Source organism: Lepidothrix coronata, unplaced genomic scaffold (assembly GCF_001604755.1).
Source record: "Lepidothrix coronata isolate B3197 unplaced genomic scaffold, Lepidothrix_coronata-1.0 Scaffold76, whole genome shotgun sequence".
NCBI classification, from domain to species: Eukaryota; Metazoa; Chordata; class Aves; order Passeriformes; family Pipridae; genus Lepidothrix; species Lepidothrix coronata.
This window is the reverse complement of record NW_016690256.1, coordinates 1,923,798-1,943,810: the sequence shown is the minus strand read 5'-3', so window position 1 is coordinate 1,943,810 and position 20,013 is coordinate 1,923,798. Positions and strand designations below refer to the sequence as shown.

At 39.7% G+C, this 20,013-nt stretch overlaps 1 long non-coding RNA gene across 1 annotated transcript; it reads left to right on the top strand.

The window, feature by feature from the left end:
• The first annotated feature begins 10,904 nt into the window (after positions 1-10,904).
• On the top strand, positions 10,905-19,368 carry LOC108499603. Its single transcript, XR_001875597.1, has 4 exons — positions 10,905-11,002; positions 11,618-11,727; positions 18,083-18,154; positions 19,308-19,368. It is a non-coding gene; the product is annotated as an uncharacterized LOC108499603 (long non-coding RNA).
• The last annotated feature ends 645 nt before the right edge of the window (positions 19,369-20,013 follow it).

Genomic DNA, 20,013 nt, shown 5'->3' with positions numbered 1-20,013 from the left:
GGGCAGCCTCCTGCCCTGATCCCCTGTCCCGCTACCCAGCCTCAAGCCTGGGCACTCGCGAGGTTCCCCGCAGAGGGGCAGCCGGACGAGGCTGGTCCCCAGGGTCACTGCAGGTCTTGCTGCTGTGGAGGATGAGGGTTCTTGTTCGCCATGGGTTTAGCGGCACAAAGTCACTCAGAGTTTCTGAAGCAGCCTCATGTCACAGCCGGGAAGCCATGCGGCAGCAGTCCTGCTCGGGGTGTAACCCAAAAACCTGTACCATCTTTGAGACCCTTTGTACACAGCAGCAGTCAACAAAAAGCATGGAAAATCCCCCCCTGAAAGTGGAAACTTCAGTGATCTGCAAAATCCTGCACATCCAACAACCAGAATGTTTGCAGGGGACAGGTGTTGTCTAAGGCAGAGACGTCTCCACCAAACTGTGAGACTCTGAGTGTAGCCTCCGAGTGCACAGCTGGGTGTGGAGGGAAGTGGTTCTTCTGCTACTGTCTCTCCAGATGCAAAATGTGCCTACTTTCACATCCCCATATGTGCAATCAAGAAGTCTAAAATACTTGCTGATGAGTAAATATACCCTAATTTAAAAAAAGAATTATATATTAAAAAAAACCCTTTCCAGGGAACAATAAATGCATATAGTATGAAAATGTTGGCTATGAAAATGATGCACTAGCTTAACTAAGGATATAAATTTTAAACGAATTTTGTTAAACTAGTATAAATCTACATGTAGATGCTCATCACAGATTTCAACAGTGCAGCTTTAAATAACTCACTTATGAGCTAAACTAGGTTTAAACTATGTGTCCATTTTTTTTGTAATTGATTTAAATCAGGGGATTAGGAATTATATCAGTAAATTTTAACTGGTTTAAGTAATACATTATTTTACCACAGTCACTTTGCTTTTATTCTGTCTTCTCAGCCTTTTGGGGAAGGATTAATTTGACACTTTGCTGCTGACTCTTAGAGCAACCAACTAATAGATGTTCTTATTCAGACTAGCGAAGAGATAAAAACCACATTGCACTTGTTTTGGGACTGTCTTTTAAGGATCCTAAAGCACTGACTTGGTTGAGAAAGCAGAATTTCCTCCATTTCACAGACAAAAAAATAAACGCGGCTTCAATTCACTAAGACTGTGTTGTCTAATAGGGTTATGATATTAAAAAACAGAGCTCTAGGCTGTTTTTTCGCAAAGGCAGCTACATTTTGCTGGACATGCCATAGAAGTGCATGCACCTTGCCATTCCTGATCAAGCCTCTCTAATGAAATGCGGCTATGCAGCATCCCCCTTTTCAGAGAGCAACCCAAACATTTCCAGTGACCCTAGAAGAAGGAGGTCTGTGTTACAGTTATTCCTGTTTTATTTGCAAGAGCAGAAAAGGTCTGTGGTATCTCCATCTCATCCCCATGACACTGGTTGGATGATCCTGCCTCTTTGCATTTTGCAATGCTTTGAGCCTCAGTTTTCAGTTTCAATTTGTAGCCACTGCAGACTGTCATTGTGCAGAAACATATGGGTTTCTCTAATTGCCTTGGAGTCACAATAGATAATTGAAAATAGAGGTGTATTTTACATAATGAGCTTGTACAATGGTCACTGAGAACAGGCAGAGATGGTTCAGTCAGGCCTATTGAGTTCAATCCAGTTCTGGTCCTTAGCTGTAATTTATTTTACCTGTGTAAAATAAAGGCAGTCCCTGTGCTTTCTCTCCAATAGCAATTCTGAGCTAACTACTTCAATGGAAAAAAAAGTCTTCCCAGCTCACAAGCAATGACATACCTGGATTTGTCAGTGAAATACAGCCTTAAATTAATATTACTCTGCTTGTCAGACTCATAGGGCATCTTCTGTGTTTGGTGACAGACTTGCCCTTTATTGTTATGCTCAGGTAAGCTGTTACCTGTTCTCTTGAAGCCAAATTGTTATCAAAAAGTTTATAAGACCTCCCCAAATTGTAGTTTATCAGTGTTTTACAAGGTTCCTGAGGCTGAGGAGAGTCAGGCAAGGAGGGACCAAGTCAGTGTGGTGGTTTATTGTCCCCAAGGGAAGTGGTTGGTGTAGTAACCTCCTGATAGCTATGGTGTGTACTGACCTCTTTTGTAAGGTAATTGAAATCACTGTCATGAGGGGGAAACTCCCTCAAAAATAAACCATGAAAATTCTCCAGAAGGTGAATAGCTTTCTGCTGGATTGGTGAGCTGAATCAGTTCAGCGAAGGATTCAGGGCTCGTTGCTCACAGAGATTGGCACAGCCAACAAGAATTGCATGGGGGAAAAGGCAGATTTTCCTTCCGTGACAGCAGATGTGAGGATAATCTCACCATGAGTTGAACACTTATAAACAAAATTTTGGCAAATAATGACAAATAAAGCCTTTATTTCTGGCCTGTCCCAATCCTGGTCCCTTTGACTTGTCACTGTTCAAGCAGAAGTGGTGTGTGACTGTATGGTGTAGTGATGTGAGGAAATGAACTGGCTGAAAATAATCTTAGGAGCAAAAATTCCAGGGGTGGTTGTTATTCAGTTGTCTAATTTAGGAGCTGACCATGACCTGAGTAGTAATCAGCCATCCACTTTACAGGCAAGAACATAAAGATTACATGCCTGGAGTGCTTCACAAAGAACTAATTTTAGGGAAAACTGAATTGAAAAAAAGAATCCTTGTGCACAAAAGCTACACACTTATTTCAGCTGTTTCTGTCTAATAAAAAATATCTCCTTAACCCTGCTGCACTTTCATCAGTGTATCATCATCCCTACCACTGATGAAGCTGTTAGCGCAGTATAATTGGATTAATTTTAAAAAATAACTGAGGACTGCCTTTTCCCTTGCTTGTTTTGGAAAGGTGCAAGAATATGAGCATTTTCATGATCCTGTGTAGGCTCTGAAATTACCTCCTTACTGAGACGATGCTGTTCTGCAGATGGCTTTGCAAGAGCAAAGTCCTAATTGCTTGCTTTTAGAAAGTGAAAAGCTGTACTCAAAGACTTATTTTTCAGAGCATTATTTCATACATGATCATTATCTCACTATAAAATTTGATATTTTTTTTTTTACTGCAGAGTACTTAAGCCAGTTTAGCACTATACACCTCTATGCATGATTGAATGCATACTGTTTACTTCACAGTGAAACTGCTTCTGGCGGTTTTTAGGAGGTGGACAGATAATATGTATTCATTTGTTGCAACTATAAACTTGGGGGTTTTTAAGGTAAGATGCTTGATACACGGAACAATTCAAACGGTTTCTAGTAATTATGTGAGTTAATTTTGTGAGCAGAGTGAGAAGGATGTGTGTGTACAGCTTGATGTACAGTACTTTGTCTTGAAGGTAGGGGAAAAGAAACCCTGTTCACTACAATTGTGGAAGCATCCAAATTTTAGAAGGACATCAGTGGCGTCCGTTTTTTCCCACAGCACGCTGCAAGGTTGGAAATCATAATGAAATGCGATTCCATAAGTTAAACATAAATATCACCTTTCAGTTATTTTGCCTGGCTTTTGTCCACTGACAACTTATTTTTTCTGCCAACTTTCTCTGAAAGGTGATACACAGAATACTTGTCTGCCTAGCCTGTGTGTGTGCAGAAAAACATGTTATAATTTAAATGGTGTGGAACTTGTTCTCCTATTTAAAAACTTTAAAAAAAATGGTGAAAGCTTCCTGGAAACTATTACTTTGATTATTGTAATGATTATTAAATGTAATTATTATTAAAATAACAATACTAATTCCATGGTGATTAAGACGCTATTAGAATATCCAGATAATGTTCCAATTAGAGTAGAATAACAGGAAATTAAACAGGTAATTAAAAGCAACATGAAAATTCTATTATCTTCATAGCTCCATAATTTTTAGTATAGAGAAACTCGACTTTAAAATCTCTTTCTTTCGGGTATTTAAATCTGTAGAACATTACAGCACCAAGGAATCAAGAAGGTGTCAGTTGAACAATTTGGTCCAATTTGGAGTAGCCACTCCCAGAAAGATATGGGTGAGCTGCTAGAGTCCACAAACATTGCCCCATAGCACATCCAACCTGTACTGGAAGATATAAGCTGGTACTGAATGGATGGTGATATCTTGGAGAGCTCTTCAGCCCTGTAAGTCATTGAAAGGAGGTGAAGAAGACCAAAAAATTTTAAGTGACCTTCTCAGAGTTGTCTTCACTGCAAGAAATGCCAGTTTTCAGAAGCATCAGATCTTGTATACCAACAGCTTTTCTGTCTGAGTGCTTGGTACATGTGAGAGTTTTAATATTCAAAGGGTAAAAGATTTTACAAACCTGAAATAATTCAATATCTACACATCACACAGCTAAATATTATTATTTCCACTATTAGGAACTGGCAAAAAAAAAAAAAAAAAGGACAGAGAAGTTGAGTTCATCTAGTGTCCTGCAAATTGATGTTACAATGTGTAGGTCAGGTGAGAAACTGGATGGCCATAAAAAATAGAAATCCTGATAGTAATAGGGCTGTATAAGGTTGAAATAAAATAAGAAAATCCATTATATTTAAATTCCCAATCAACTTTCAAATGGGCAAACAGTTAAAATGATAACTAATTTGCCTTTTCTGGTGTTTATTTGTAGTTTGATGTTCTGCTTTAGCGTGTATAATTACAGGCTGCTTCTTCTGCCTCTTCTTTCTCCCTTTTTCACCAGGCAGAGCAGGTGCTTTTGTGGCATCAAAGCCAGAGATTAAGCTGTCACAGGTGAGCAAGGTGATCAGACAAAAAAAAAACCCTAGCATGTCCACACACTGAACCTGTGTCTAGACGGTCCCTGGGTCCTCCCTGGAGTGGAGGGTGGGGGCAGCAGCATTTCTTTCACTACAGTAACATCAGTGGACTTGAACTGACCTCCATATTAGGACTAATCCATTCATGATCTAACCTTTTTCTCCCAGGGTTCTGGCAGGTTTTCTTATTCTGAGATGCAAGTCTGCTAAAAACACTGATTTGCACAAGGTTCTGCCTATTCTAGGCAAAAAGATTATCTATCCACTACTCTTTTAAGGTGGGGTTTACAACTCGAGTACAACTCTGCTGCCCACTGCAAAACCGAATCAGTTTCATGCCGTGCAGTTGAGTGCTGCCTCAATTATGGTGATCCAAAGTGTGGTCGTAGCATACACAGCTCCTCTGTACATGGTCCCAGAAGGAACCAGAAGGCTGTTACTGGTGCTTGCCCTGCCTGGCTGAGCTCCCTCAGAAATTAATGACGAAGACATGTCAGTGCAGCAAGGTCTGTGGAGTATGTGTACTTGGCAGGAAAAAAAGGTATTTCTAGTGCGCCACAGACTTACTGCTTGGTAGGAACTGGGAAACTAAAGACAGCCATAAGTCATTCCTGTTCTTTATCAACTGCTAAAGTGGGATGAAATGAGGTAAGCTCCCACTCAAATACTGGCTGTTCTCTGTTTATTGCTATGTATTGCTGCCTGCAGGCCAGGAGAAACTTTCCAGGACTGTATCAGATATGGTCCTATTTGAGAAAGGATGAAAAAAAAAGATATTTGCAATTAGAAGTGCTTAGCTGCCTTTCTTTCTATTATTGCTGTTTATAACTCAGATGAAGTCCTGCCTAGTTTTAAAATGGGGTTGTAGAAAGTGAATACACATATGCAGCTGTGTGGTGTGACCTCAAAGCTAAATGACAATTAAACTTTGTGTGTACCAAAGAACCCTGTGCATATGATGAATATTCAGTATTACTTTTCTACCGTGAGTTTTGAAAACAAACACTGGATTCTTTTCCTTTTTTTTCTTTTTTTTTCTTTTATTTCTTTCCTTGTTACTCCAAGATGCCTGAGGATTATACAACCAATGCATTTTTAAAGTGTGTCAAGGGCTTGTCAGTTTGTAGCACTTTTTCTGAAATGCTGCCAGCCCAAAACATTCCATTTTTCGATCAAACATGAAGGCTGTCAGGAAAAAAAAAAAATAAGGTCTTCTCTCAGAAAACTTTCTGTAATTGCCTTCCTCTTTATTGCTAACTTAATTTTCTAATTGTTTTTTACTCCTTTGATACCAGGGCCACAAAAAAATGGAGTCTGTCTTGAACTCTTTCTCTTTCACCTTGTTTTTACATATGAAATTAAAAAGCCTTTTATCTGAGGCTGTTCCTTAGCTCTTTTGAGACACAGATGCAATCGGACTTCAATCCAAATTGCAGGTTTTGCAAGTGCCCTTTGCTTGTCTCCATTTACAGAAGATAAAAGAGTTTATTATCAGCTCTGCCATTCACTCCTTGCATCCAGGCAATTACGAAATGCAGGACACACCATTGCTGGCTGTTACTGCACTGGAGGAGGTGACACCAGAGCCAAGGGCATGTGTAACCTGAAGCCAAATGACTGCTGGCAGAGCAGCAGATGGGCACATACTGGCTAGGTCAAAATTCAGTTTGGAAATCAGAAGGCGGCTCCTAACCTGGATGCTGCTGGGTTATCCCAAAGAAAGGGTAAGAACTTGGGAGTGTCCTGTTTTAGGAGGATTACAGGGGACCTGTTTGCCACAGCCCAGATTGAGCTCAGTGACCCTGAGGCACATCTCCAGGCCTACAATTCTGCAAGTGGGCATGTATATAAAACATATGAAGAGTAAGTAGCCTAATTTAGACTCCTGTTTTGAATTACCCTTTGAAAGAGCCTCTTTCTTTCTGTTCCCACTGTTTCTCACACTGGGAATGTAAAGAATCAGACTAACTTATGCCACAGGGTTTAAAATTGCCTATTTTTTGAATAATACTGAGAAAACACTAGGCTGTTCATTTCTTTTATTCAATAGCTGACCATTTTCTTCTTTAAAGAGACAAAATTTTTTCTTCGGGAAAAATCTTAACCGAATTAGTGTAGGTTTTAATAGAATAAATTGAGTGTAAGAAGCTGCTGCCTCTGTTTTCAATCTATAAAGCCACTGAGTTAGTTGTCTTGAATCTACCTCATTGTTAAATGTGAGACCTTTAGATACAAATACAATAACATTTGAGAAACTTGCAGAAAGCCATTCACTGCATATTGATTCATTTTTCTTACAAAAAAGGAAATGGTCCCATAATTTCTAAATATATTTCCTAAAATATCAAAAAAATGTTATGTTCAAGATGGATAAAATAATTTACACCTATTTTGAGATGCCTTAATATATGGCAATGCTCTGAAGTTGTGCCACAGCAGTCTTTGGAACATCAGCACCCACAAGATTTTGACAATTGCTATACACAAAGTTTTGGACATCATCCATATGAATGGGTGTGCTTTGACTTCTATAAATGCAAAATTACAAGAAGGAGTTGATTTGTGAGGCTCTGAATGGGCAGACCTGCATTGTATGGTGTGAGGTAACTGACAGGCGTCAAAGGTGATTTGCTCTGAAGTCATCACAAACGTAAAATATAGCACACAAGCACAAAAAACCAGTCTGTTAAAATCAACAATGTTTATTAGTCAAGGAAGGAGGAGGCAACGAAGGAGCAGAGGATGCTGCAGCACTCCAAATTTGAGCCTGTTTTCCAGATCATGTCAAGTGTGAGCCAGTTCATAAGGTGGAAAACATGCCATGTCAAAAGCAGGGGGATGTGCCACAAGTCTTCACTTATCTGTAGTGCAGCAGATACGTGTTAATCACCACAAAACTGGCGTACCACCTGAAATAGGCTTCTACCTTTTTTTCATTCACCTTTTTAGATAAAAAGCAAAAATTATGGATTTTACGTATAATTTTCTGCCAGCAGTTGGAGTCACATCACAGCATCATCTGAGCCTTAAAAATTATAAAGCTACCATCTCTATTTTTCTGCCTCCTCTGCCTTGTGTATTTTGTTTTCTCTTTTGTTTGCGGGTTGTGTTTTGAGTTTGGGTTTTTCATCTTGCTGTTCTAGTTTTATCCTTCTCATTTCTGCTTTGGTTCTCCTTGGATTATTCCCTCTTGCAAGCAATTTTTGCTTTATTGGAAGCAATATCAGACCTATTACAGAGCTGCAGGGCTTGCTTGCATTAACCTTAGGATTGCTTCACATCACTTTGGGTAAGAAGCTGAGGGATAATTTCTCACTATGTCTTTGCACTCCCCATCTATTGTCTCTCGTTATTGTCTTGTCTAGAGCATGAAAAATCACAGGGGAGCAGTGCTCAAAGATTAGGAGTTCTCACTTTATTTTGGTTTTGCACAAGGCCTATCCCAATAGAGTCTGACAACTCCTAGGTACTGTTGCAATATAAACAATGCATTATTTAATGTATTTGGTTTATTGTATAACATGTAGGTTTGCAAATTCCAAAACAGCAAAAGGAGGCTTCTGTAATAGTGAAAATCCATGTCTCCTCCAGCGTTTAGACCTGCAGATCTGGTTGCTTTTATAGTGATAATATTCCTGCACTGACCCACATTCAAGAGAGACTTCACAAGGCATCCCACAGTGGAAACCCCTCTGGAGACATGTGCAGTGATGATCTTGTAGAGAGTTTACATTTATTTACACTAGTCCAATTTTCTCAAACAGCAGTGTTGAGATGGGAGAAATGAGTCCTGAAGTATTGAGCCACACCCTGCTACATTTTCTTTGCATCTGACCTCCATTTTACATGAATGTGAAGAGATTCATGAATCTGCAATCAGGACCAGGGTCTGGCCCATCTGTTTAAGAGACAGTATAAATCCATCTTTTCACTCTGCCTCACAGTACGCAGATACTTTGCATGAGAAGTTAATGCAGAGCACATTAATGCAATCCTGAAGTATTTCTCATCATAGAAACCTATGAAAAGCACTGGAGGGGTCATCTTTCAGGCTTACATCAAATATCACTTGATTCATAGTTACCCAAAATGATGATGACTTCACTATGGTAATTCCAAGGCCATGACCAGTTTTAGCGCTCATGAGTACAGTGGTGGAATAGGTCCCTTTCTGAACACTGACACTGTTTTATGGAGCATAGGGATTTTTGTTTTGATGAAACCAAGCCTTAATTAAATGATATGGACCTCATTTCTGATTTTACATTGTGTACATTAAAATGCCCCTCTGTTTTCCTTGTCACCAAACTAGTAAGGAATCAGATATTCTCCCCAGGTAGTCCACAATTTTGCTGAAAAACTCTGCCCAGAGAACATGAAAACAACTTTCTTTTGGGTGCTGAATACCTCTTGAAAGGGCACTTCAGATTTTGTTGTTATTTGGAATAATTTGGAATTAAGGTAACACTCCTCAGATTGAGAGAGAAAACCTCCTCTGACCTGCTAAGTACTCCTTAGCACCTGCTCAAAGTAGTATTAATGCCTATTCAAGGACATACCAACAAAGCAGTGCTTCACATAATAGTAACAATACTCAGCGTGGCAGAGCTCTGGGATATGCAACCTGAACTGTCACCTTCTTGCTCAACAGCAGCTACAAGCCAGCACACAGGAGCGGCACATGCACGCAGGACACACACACAGGAAACACGGGCTGGCCTAGGCACAGGGCTTGCAATCACACTGCTCAGCTCTGCAGCAGCTGAAGGATGACCTTTTACCTCTGCTCTCATGATCTTACTGCAGTTATCTAATCTTTCTTTTAAAACCGGGTGTCTGTCATTTTTCAGTACAACAGAAATATGGCAATGGGCCAATCTTTTCTAGACAGGGTAGAAACGCTGAATATCCTCAGAAGACGGAACAGGCAAGGCAATGACTAGAAGTTAACATCCAACCAATGTAATTTCTCACTTAAAGTGATGCAATGTGTGATAGGGTGTATTTCAGAAATGGCTCTTTGAAGCTTTATTTGGGTTTTCCTCACTGTGTTTTGCACTGCTTTGATGCAACAGTTTATGGATAAGATAATTGTAAAGAACGGTCAAGCTTTTCACAGAAACCATATGCGTACAAGAAAGTGCTTGCTAAACACCTCAGAGCAATACTTGCATTCTCATTTGTGTAAGGATGCATTTGTGCCTTTTGTAGTTGTAACCCAAAGTCCTTGCTATGTGTGGGAGCAGTGAGCCTCTTTCTACAGAAACACAAAAAGCAAGGAGAGGTTATATTTTCTTCTCCTAACTTCTGCTGAATTCACTGGTTCTAGGGGTTGTAATGACTTGGACTAAGTTGGCTTCTCCTTGTTCTCCCGTCCTTCCCAGATATATCAGACAAAATAAACCTCTGCTTTCTGCTTCAACAGTATGATTACCTCAACGTTCTTCAGGTAGAGAGGAAAATCTCTGGCAATATGCTCCTGCAGGAGCAGGAGACCAAGTCCATGCACAGTGAAGCTTGTCTTTCTGAGCTATAGCATGCAGCAGGGAGATTACGGTCTTCAATGAACAGCACTCAGGGACTTCTCTTCCATTCTCCTGGAAAAGAAGAGGTTCAAAGTGTGTAGGATCATGGGATGATTCAGGTTGGGAAGGACTTTGGGCATCTTCACTCCCAAAAACTTGGCCAAAGTAGGATCATGTCTGAACAACGTGAGGTTGCTTAGGGTCTTATCCAGTTGGGTCTTGAAAGCTGTCAGGGACAGGGAGTGCAGAAACTCTGGGTCTCTGTCCCACTACCTGACTGTCCTCATGGTGAAAAAGCTGTTCCTAATATTCAATATGAACATCTATTTTTTTGCCATTCCCCTACTATACACCCCTATGAGGACCTTGACTCTGTTTTAATGAGGACACCACAGGAAAAGCCTTACCCAGCATCTTTCTGCAATGCTGAAAGGAGCAATGAAACCAGCAAATGCATGGAGCCTATGATTCCTTCTTGATTTAGAAATGCAGTTATCTCTTTACCTGTGGTAGAGGGGCAGGTTAAATGCAGACAGGGACTGTAAGAGCTAGCTCTCCTTCACTGTTTTCATCCTGTGGACAGGGGAGTGCTTTCTCCAGTGTTGGGAATGGAAAGAGCAGACACCCTGACATACACCTGAACTTCTGGCACTGCTCTCAAGCTCCTAGGCAGCAAGGAATCCAAGTGACTTCTGAAACACAACTCTCTGGAGTTTTTCTGGTATGTCCTGTCAGCCTGGTGGGATTATCCTGTGTGTGATGCTTTGCTTTTTGGTTGGTATGAGGCCTTGGGGTGGAGGGGACATTGTAAGGTCTGTACTGCAAGAATTTTCTGTGTGACAGTGAGTGCAGCTTTGTGCAGTTGAGAATGGAAGGGTTAATCCTCCACCTGATACACTTGTAAAGGGAAGAAAGAAACCTCAGCTGGGAGGTTTGTACTGAGATTAGCAGTGTTGATGACTGTGAATCTGCAGTGGTTTTGCAAACAGATTTCTGTCAGCTCAGGGCGATATTTCTGCTACAAGGTTGTCCTCCCCCGTTCACAGGAGAGACAAAGTGCAGTCCCTGCTATGGGATCTTCAAAGGCTCTTTTAAATCAGAAGGCAGTAAATATGTCTATTTCATTTTTACAAAAATAAATGACACTTCTGTCCAAATAAATGCCAGATCAAGTGATCTTATTGCTTTTTTTGCTTAACTAAGGCAAAAAGAGCAAGGCTTCTCTTTCGCAGTGTGACATGCCTACTCATTGCTCTTCATGCTCATTCTTGTTTTCATACTTGTTTCTCTACCTCCTGAGTTCTCAACCTCTCACTTAGATCCTCTTCTCTTCTAGGTAATCACCTCCTTGCCTGTGGAAGAACTGCTGAACACAGAATGTGAAGAGCCTTCTTTGCTGAGTGTGCTATGAAATCAAGTCCTACTGGAAGCCTGAGGTCAGCATAGGTACCCAAAAATATGGAGGGGGGGTGTGATGTGTTAAAATATTTAAGCAGTCAGGATTGCTTTTACAATCCTCTGACTGCCCCTTACCTAGTAGGAAGTATTTGTTAATCATTGGCATTAAAAACTAAAATCTGTGAAATCCAGCATGTGCCCTCATTGTAGGAAGATCATAATGCAATTTTTAGCCAGTTTGGCACATATTATTGAGCAAGAGTCTGTCTAGAAAAACATGTCTATTGCAGAGTAAGGGCTTTCTCATAACTAGTTTTGCAATATATTTCATTTATGTTCTCCAGGATGATATTCACTTCAGTGTTTCTCCTTCACTTATTTTGCGGTAGCTGGTTTTGTTCTGAGTTTTGTTTTTAAGGAAGCATGAAAAAACAAAATCAGAAGACATGTACATGTGCTATCAACACTAGATCAATTTCTTCTTTACTGGTCATCTATAGTTTTGCTGACTATTAGCTTACAGCTAATAGTTGTGCCCGTGCAGAGAGGTCGCTACATCTGGGGAGGGTAGAGCCACAAAGTTAAGGTCTAACTGGTTTCATGAGGCACAAAGTAAAGAAAAACAGGAAATTCCATAAGGGGAGAACAAGTAAGACCAGCATTTTGTTTTTAGACATAGCCCTCAAAGAAGTTTGAAGAGTGATTATTAACATCTTGACAGAATCTGGAGGCTCGAGGCAAGCTGATATGCCTGGATACCTCGTTACCTAAAAAGACATTTGAGACAAATAACAGGTGGGTAAAGAAAGGAAAAAGGTATAACTTAGGGTTCTGACAGATCTCACCGGTGTTAATGTTGCTATCTCAGCTAGCTGGCAGGACAGACGTGTGATACACACGTCCAACCCACACACAGTACAGGCTTGCTAGACCACAGCCTGGCATATGAGCTCAGGCTGAGGCTGGAGGGGCAGGGGTGGTTACCCATGGCATAAAGTTTGCCACAGGCATCTGGGAAAGTGGATGTAGGTCCATGCTCATGAGCATGAACCATAGTGCTCTGATAATCCAACTGTATATTAAAACTTGTAATTTCTCATCCTTTGGGAATAGCTTTAAGCTTCCAGACAGATGTGAACCCAAGCATGTTTCCATGTATTTAATGTTCAGTATAACTCTCCTTCTCAAGAAGGGGGTGCATTGCTATGCTATGCTATGCATTTTTCTCCCTGAAATATTATGTAGCACTAAAATGCCAAAGTGATACTGAATGATACTTGATATCTGAATTCCTGAGTTTTCCTGGCACATTACTGAGCAGCCCTTGAGAAGCACACTGATATTTATGAGAGCAGAGAATTCCCTCTGGCTCCAGCTGAAGAGATATTCTCCTTACCTGACCTGAGTTGAGCACTCCTATTGCTCCCTCCCTTGCAAGGAAAGCCTGGCACATGAAACACAAAAACAGAGCACAGTGCCAAGTATTGTTCCCAAACCTCAGCCAAAGCAGAGTGCATGGGGTTTAAAATACCATCCTCTGGTCATGCAGAGAGCTGCTGCTGAAAGGGACTAAGCAGCAATTAATCCATTGACACCCACTTATTTTGTGTTCTTGGCTGGCAAGAAGCAGCTGTGGTACCCACCAACCTGGCTGGACAAAGTCTATTAGGTTAACATGACGTTAACATTCACTTTCTGTGTGGGTGGAAGCACAGGGGCTTGGAATCACTCATTAACAGAGAGTAAAAGGTCTCACTATAAGGACTAAGCTTAAAGCTTTTTCTTTTTTCTTTTTGCATGCAGAAAAAAATAATTCTGAAGTAATCTTAATTTTAAGAACTTCTGAATTGATTTTGTGCAATCTTGCAAAATGGTTTTCTACTCAAACTGAATTTTGGCAGGATGTTTGATAGAATACAAACTAGAGATGAAGTATATGAAGAAGAATCTGGGCTATTTATATTAGAATAGCTGAACTCTTTTAAGTAGTGCATGAAAGCACATAATTAACCTCTTTCCTGAATTGTTATTTCTCTTCCTAGAGATTCCCCTTCATGAAGGTTAACAGTGGATGACTGTTTTGATAGTGTGTTTTTTTATTTATTTTATAGATAAAAATAGTGCTGTAAACTAAAACTCCCTTGGTCTGGATGTTCATATGCTTTTTACATTCATCAGTACAGAAAGAATATGAAACCCCAATACACTGAGATTTTACATTCCTATTGCTCAATAGCAGAAGCAAAAGACAACACGGGAATTGGTGCAAACAATTAGGTGCGAAGTTTCCTGTTGCTGCCCTGCTTACTGCCATCTCATTTTGGGAAGAGTCGGAGGGCTGCGTGGTTGTACAGTTCATGAATCTTGCTGATAAAGTCTCAGTGTCCTGTTTGCTACTGGATCTTTGTCTCATGGATCTGGAATCATATCACAGTTATGGGTCTTGCTGACTTTTAGGGTACTAAGAACATGGTCCCAGGATACAACTGGGAAGGATTGTTTTCAGTTAAAATATGGGTTGGAAAAGACCTTCAATATAATCTAGTTCCAACCCCCCTGCTGTGGACAGGGACATCTTTCACTGGACCAGGTTGCTCAGAGCTCTATCCAGTCTACCCTTGAACACTTCCAGGGGTGTGGCATCCACAACTTCTCTGGGCAACTGGTTCCAGTGCCTCACCACCCTCATAGTGAAAAATTTCTTCCTAATACCTACTTTCTTTCAATTTGAATCCATTCCTCCTTTTTGTGTCACTACACAAAAAGTGTAGTGTAAAAAGTCCCTCTCCATCTTTCTTGTGGGTTCTCTTCAGGTACTGGCAAGCTGCAACTAGGTCAGCCTGGAGCTTTCTCTTTTTCAGGCTGAACAGCCCTAATTCCGTCAGCTTTTCCTTATAGAAGAGGTGCTCTATCCCACTAATGATCTTGATGGCCCTCCTCTGGACTCGTTACAACTGGTCAATGTCCATCCTGTGCTGAGGACATAATTGGTTTTATTTCAAAAAATTAAAATGAACATATGTTTTTCTAAAGAGTGAGTTGCCAGCCAAGACCTTAATGACAAAATGATCTAGTTTCCAGATAAAATGTGCAGTGATGAAGCACAGAGACAGTAATTTATGTTTTGAAAAACAAGTTGGAGTAACAACCTCAGGGGATTTCATCTTCCTTTGAACTGCTCACGCAATTCTCATTCACAATAGTGAGAGCTACACACACCTGACACGTGTTTAGCAGAGCACAGCTTCTATGGCAACTTCATATGTAGTGAAGTCACCTAATTTGGATGGCTGGAGGAAGTGCATGTGGGAGTCTGACTAAGCCAAAAAATCCACACGTGACTTTGTACCACTAATATATAAACATACAAGTTCACCATATGGGGAGCTGGGCATTGCTTTAACATTTTGATTCATCAAGGGGAAAACTAGACATGTTCTTGTAGATGGTCCCAAACAGAGAAAAATGGTAGAGGAATGTGATCTCCACGTGTTACTTGAGAGCCAAAATCTTCCTCAAAGACGTATATTTATCAAAAGCATAATGATGTGGCTGCAGCCCAATCCATTACCTTCCCCTCCCAGAGACAATACCCAGCATTTATTGTGAGAGTCAAAGGGCCAAACTGCATGAATTCACAGCATTTCCACTAGCCAGCTCTGTTCAATACTGTTTATAGATTTTCCTGACCTGTTGCCTATTGTTTTTCAAGCAGCATCCATTTTCTGACTGTGATAGCGTAAAAGATAATGAAATTTATTCATTCACTAGTGCTTCATGCATATATACAAGCCTAGCTGCAAATAAAATGTTTCTTGGAACCCAACAACTGGCTTCATATGCTGATGATAATTGTGGTATAATAATAGAAACCAGAGAAAGGAGCAAGGGGTAAGCTTTAAGTCGTAAATACAGAGCAGAACTCTATGAAAGTAGCTTTGCAAAATGAGGGTTTAGTAATGAACCGGGAAAAGAAGAAAGACAACTGTAACCAGAGAGCAAACGTAATAAATACGCTAGTATTTCTTTTTCAGGTAGTTTTGTAGATTTTGTCAAAAAAAAACCAAAAACGAACGCTTCATACAAACCCCTCATTTATGATTAAAAGATCTAATTACATAAACTCTTCCTCCTCAAGTTAAATGACTTCAAAATAGGCAAAGACACTAAGCTAACTAATAGCCAGGTTTCAGAAAAGATCTCTGAGCTTCTGAGCTGAGGCATTCAAACCACAGCTTGTGGTTTAAGTCAGTCACAATGCCTTGTGACTGACTTGAGGAGGATGATTAACTCTTGATTCATGGTTCTGGGAACAGCAGTCAGCAACCACTTCCTCTGGAACAGTGCTGTTCACTGTGCAGCGCAGTTCACTGCCTTTGAGAAGAAAGTGTCTCTTACATGATTTCACAGAAATATTGCAAGTGCTTTCTACTGCCTCTTGCACTGGTTTTGCTCATACACTCAGACTGAAGAGTTTCTTATGCTTATCACAAGACACAAAACTTGTGTAACAGTGCTGGCAGCTGTTTGTGTGTTTGCTCTGGGGAATTTGCTGCCTTTAATTTTGGTGAACATCCATTAGCTAACTGGGGAGATGATATTTATACTTTTTTTTTTTTTGCCAGTGTGTTATTAATAATGTGATAAATGCCAATTATGTGCTTAAATGAGGTATGTAGGTTTGTTGAATAAAGTGCCATAAGAAGGTTAAAAATTCACTGTAGTACAAGACAAGTAAAAGAATTTATGAAAAATGAGGGAATAACCAAATCTGAAGGAACCAAGAGCCATGACCCAAGAAGTAAGAACAGGAGGACATTATAAATCAATTTACAAAACCAAAGAACAACTTTGCTTGAACTTCTTGCTCATTAGCTCAATAAAATACCTGCTGATAGGCTGATTGCCCCTTACTCACATAAGTTCCTTCCTCTTAGACCATGCATAGTAAAATCATTGTCCACAATATCTTTATGTTTAAACTGAGACAAGAGAACAAAAAGCCAATGACTGTAGCTTTAGGTTATTATATATACAGGAGATGCTGAAGGTGTGTTACCTTTGTGGATTGATCACCTAGCATCCATCTTTGCACAGATATTAAATAAGCTCAAATATCTCAACTCTGTGTGTGGTTTGTCATCTTGCACAGTGTGTGAAAGAACCCATATTTGGGAATACAGATTTGTAAAGTACATTCCTATCCTCCATCAGTGGAGAAGAAACCATCAGACAGGAAATCAGATCCCAGATCCTAGAATTCAGAGATCATTACTGAGTGTATTCAACATGTGACCAACTTGAGTAACTACATGAAACTGTCAGTACTGATTAATCAATTATATATTACTAACTCATCTTCACATTGTTTGGATTCGTCTTTCTCTGTAGCAGATGTTTGGAATTGTCCAAAGGAAATCCAGAAGGAGAGAAAGTTAACCAGCAGTACAAACCATATAGGTCCAGTGCTTCAGCTTTCTTTTTTACACTCATTGTTTAGCTTTATGGATCTACTCTTAGGTGTTTAAAGATGAGTGGGGTGGATGCAGGATTCATTATCCTCTGGGGCTATGTCTTCGTTTATCTAGGTGCAGTGTTTGAAATTGTTCCATCAAGGAGCTTTTTGCTTATCATTGAATTCTACAAATAGTGCTAATAAATACAAGATATTTCTATCCATCAGAGCTATTCCAAGACTTATTGCAAGGGGATTTCCAGGGTATGTCTTTCTAATGTCCTAAGTACAGTACTAGTTACTCAAGACAAGGGAATAAGAGGCCAAAGGGTCTTTAACAGCCTGTATGGGCAATGTAGAGGTGATACAGAAATTGTGTTGCCAAACCATGAACAGCATAGGTCACCCCTAAACAGCAATAGGATCAGCTATTGATCCTATTACCACTGGACCAGTCAGGAAAACATTTCGCACAGTCATACTTCTGCTGAGTCAACCTGAAAGCTCGTTTGGATGATTTTTAAATTTTTTTGTAATAATTCAGTCTGTGGAAGACATGCGATAACACCATGATTTTAGTCATGTGGTGGAAAGAAACCACTCATAACCTACTGATACAAAATTAGTCTAGCAGTATTTTATGAGGAAATGTAAATCAAAACAGTTTAATCACTTTGAAAACTAGGCTGTGCTGGTTATCTGATGGTAGACATCTTAGAGCTGTCTTCACATGACTGCAATTCAGAGGAGGAGGAACAGAGAAGTGACACACAGTGAAAGAATAAGAGAAGTCCTAATCAGAGGTTTTAAGGTCAGGTTTTAAGTGATCTTATTGTTTGCTCATGTTTCTTTTTTTGCCAGTTTCCATCACGTGTTTTCTTTTAACTCTAAATCTTGCTCTAAAAAGGACAAAGTGTAGATAAAATCTAATCTTCTGATGTCAGACAGCTTCATGACTTTGCGTCAGACCTTGTCTCGTTTCTGAAGATTATCATACCTTTGATTCTCCCCAGAGGCCCGGTAAGCCCTCTTCTTGTTGTTGACTTTTAAAAGTAGTTCTCCCCACTTGCTTCATTTATCTTTAGTCCAGTGCCTTGAAGTTGGTAATATTTAATAGGTGCATTTCAAGCCTTGCACATTCAGAACTAAAAAACCCAACCAACCCAAACCAAAGAAAAAGTCACTGAAAATTAAACTCCATTACTCTCAAGACAGCACCAACAAAAAATTATTTACAAAGTAAACATTCTTTTTGTGTTAACAGTGTAAAACATATCATTAAAAAACAGTTGCAAAGTGTACTGACCTGTTTTTTCTCAACACTTCAAGTACAGGTGATTCAGAGTTCAATTTAGCATGAAAAGAGTTTGCAGTTCTTGCTGAATTTCTAGCTCACTCAGCCAGAATAGTATCTATTGATGAGATAGTCTCACCTAGTATTTGTAGCAGAGGATACCAGGTGAGACTAGAAGAGGGTACCAGATGAGAATGGTCTTAGGAGAACCTCACTCTGCGCAAACCATATCTTCCTGTTCATTTTGGGATTGTGGAATGGCCAGATCAAGGAAACAACTAATGGTTGTGATCCACAGGAACTCGTGGATCTGTTCCTCCAAATTTTGCCTGTCATTGCTTCAGATTCACAGCTGTGAGAGAAGGGAATAATCATCTTTTGTGATACTCTGAAGCTATGTCTCAGAAATTAATTAATTTACAAGTAATATGCTTGCATCCAAAAATCTTTTGTTTAAAGTATGAAAATTTTATTCTTTTCAAATAAAAACCTTTAAAATGAGGTGGAAATGGACCAGTATATGGACATATATGTTTATAGAAAATATCCACAAATCCTGAGGAGGAATTTTTATGTGATGTTTTACAAGGAGAAGTACATATTTAACTTCCAGTTCTGTGTGTTTTGCATTCATATATTGTGGCCCAAAGATAAGTGTTGTTCATATTTGCCCAACTGTCCTAAAGATAGATGCACAGATACTACCATAAAGAAAAACCCCAGCCAACAGCTTCAGTCCCAAAACCTTTTTGTTTATCTGCGCTGAAAGACATGGAGAATAGGAGAGTTCCTGTTTCAGGTTCTTTCTCACGCAGGTTTGAACTGGACTTATTTTGCTTTTAGCTATACATCTCACCTCTGGTTTTGTTCAATTTACAGGTTGAACGTGTTGGTTTATTGTCTGAGAGATCTTGCAGTGCCAAAGAAAAGAGGACCCTTTGCTCAAATGTGAAAACTGTGTCATAATAATCATTGGGAGATGAATTGTGTTTTAGGCAGAGTTTGCAAATGCTTTACTTGGGAAACTGGATGACTTGGAATTTCATTTGAAGGCTCTTCCAAAATACTGGACCGGAAAAGAGAGAAAATTCCTTCATCATGTATTCCTTCATCTGGCCTGCATTTATGCATTTCTTTTGTCACTCAGAAGTACAGTTGTATAGAGTTTATCATAGCAATGGAGGGAAAAACTCTGCACGAGGCATTTTTTATCCAGAATGGCTACCATAATTTTACTGTAACTGATGGATTAATTTCAGTGGAGTCATTTTGTTCTTGAAATGCAATTCCTCTCTTTAAATCAAGTATTATGAGGGTTCCACTATGGATGCAGTACAAGTGCTTAAGATTCAGACCTACTGTTCCTGCAAAGCAAAGAATTTGAGAAAGATTTTAGGAGGATCTTTCAAACTTGGAACAGTAATCAAATCTAGATCATAGAATCATTTAACCTGAAAAACTGGTGAACGAAAAATTACCTCTAATTAATATGTGCAAGGATGAAGATGAATAATCAGTCCTGAATACACTTAGGACTGAATTTATTGCACCTGAGGTCACGTATATAAAAAGTATGTGTCAATGT